The sequence below is a fragment of the Lolium rigidum genome, chromosome 1 (genome assembly GCF_022539505.1).
Source record: "Lolium rigidum isolate FL_2022 chromosome 1, APGP_CSIRO_Lrig_0.1, whole genome shotgun sequence".
In the NCBI taxonomy this organism is placed as follows: domain Eukaryota; kingdom Viridiplantae; phylum Streptophyta; class Magnoliopsida; order Poales; family Poaceae; genus Lolium; species Lolium rigidum.
Genome location: NC_061508.1, coordinates 352,625,086 through 352,627,008, shown reverse-complemented (window position 1 = coordinate 352,627,008; position 1,923 = coordinate 352,625,086).

Here is a 1,923-nt window from a genome sequence, read left to right as displayed (position 1 = left end):
TTTAACATGAATATATAGCAAATTGAGCATGAGCAGTAGCAAATTGAGCATGAGCAGTAGCATTTCAACCAATGAATAGGGCAGTACAGGGCCAACCAGGGCATCACATTTGCAAGGGTACAGGGCATCAAATTCAATTTTCTATGAGTAATACAAGAATCGGCGCAATAATTCAACTACTGTAAGAACAACGGCGCAGAGAGAGGGAAGGAAGAGGGGGATGGAGAGGGAAGGAAGAGGGGGATGGAGAGGGGAAGGAAGAGGTGAAGGGAGAGAGGTTCTTACCAACGGCGACGGTGGCGACGCCCTGCTGCTCCTCTCCGTGACGGTGGCCGGCGCGCAACGGCCTCCTCCTCCTCTCGTCGATGGTGGCGACGGTGGCCGGCGCGTGACGCCCTCCCCCTCCTCTCCGCGGCGACGCCCTGCTCCTCCTTGCGCGGCGGCTCCGGCGTGCTGCGAGGTTGACGACGGCGCAGGGGCGTGCAGAGAGGTCGACGACGGCGCGGCGGTGCTAGGGTTCGGCGTGTGCTAGGGTTCGGCGCGTGAAGAGAATGTGACTGGGGGGAAGAGGATCGACACACGCGTGCAGTTAAGTCCCCACTATAGCCGGACCCCTTACTGCCGGCGCACCACCCCTTTGGTTCGCCGGGGACACGTGTAACCCCCGGCGCACTAGGGCCCTTGTTCGCCGGCAATAACCTTGGCACGGCTATACCTGGGACTTGTCCCTGTGCCAAATCAGGCCCTGGCCATTTCCATTTCCTTTTTTATTTTCTTTTTCTTCATTTCCTTATTTCCTTTCTCTTTCTTTTATGTTTGTTTTCTATTCCCCCAAATCCTATACTATTTTATTTCCTTCTCTTTTCAAGATAATAACCAAGCAATATGAGTTAATTATGCATTACAAAAAATATGAGTTATATATACATACACATAATATTGACCAACACAATATTAATTAGTCATACATAAAATATTGGCCATGACCATATGAGTTAATTATGCATTACAAAAGCAATATGAGTTATAGATTGCAAATAAAGTTTTACATCATCGATTGAGAAGAGTGTTTCGCTTTCTTCTTGCTTTTCTTGCTCGTCGTTGAATAATTTAGCCCCGTGTCGTGACTTCTTCTTTTGAAGGGTCGACCTCGACCTCGGTAGCGTGGTCCTGCTTCTTCTTGTGGTGTATGTTGTGTCTTCGTCCTCGGATTCTTCCATCATTGGGTCTCCGACTTGTCCTTCGAAGTCTTCCTCGTTGGCGACTCCATCCATTCCGACGATGGTCCTCTTGCCTCTCCTCACGATAACACGGCTAGGCCCGGATGGGTCGGTTATGAAGAAGCATTGGTGCACGTGTTCCGCCAGTACCCATGGCTCATTCTCACGCGGTGGCATTCGTGGACTTTGATTTGTTGGCTTCGGGTAGAAACATGGTGGTGAAATACCGGTCTTCTTTTGTGACGTTCTTAGCCCATCCGATACGGAACATCGGCACTTTCTCCCCAGCAGTAGCTAAGCTCCCAGATTTCCTCGATTCTTCCGTAGTATCTAGTCTTTACGTCACCCGTCCGAGAATCCATCGTTACCCCCGAGTTCCGGTAAGCACTGTTCTTGTCTTTTTCTTCCGTGTAGAATGTGTACCCGTTGATATCGTACGCTTGGTAAGTCATGAGGTTGGGCGCGGGGCCATGTGACAAGGCCAATACTAGTTTATCCTTGTCGAATCCATTGGTGGGGGATTAGCATCAATGTGGTCTTTGAACCAGCGCGCGAAAGAGGAGTTGTGCTCTCTGTATATTTCTCGCTTCCGTCATCATCGGCTTGCCACTGTTCTCTATCATGGTTTTGTGCTCTTTCAACCAAGGATCGATCAAGTCAATGTGTTGTAGCGCTACTAAGTTGGCCCCGTCAAAGTCGGAAG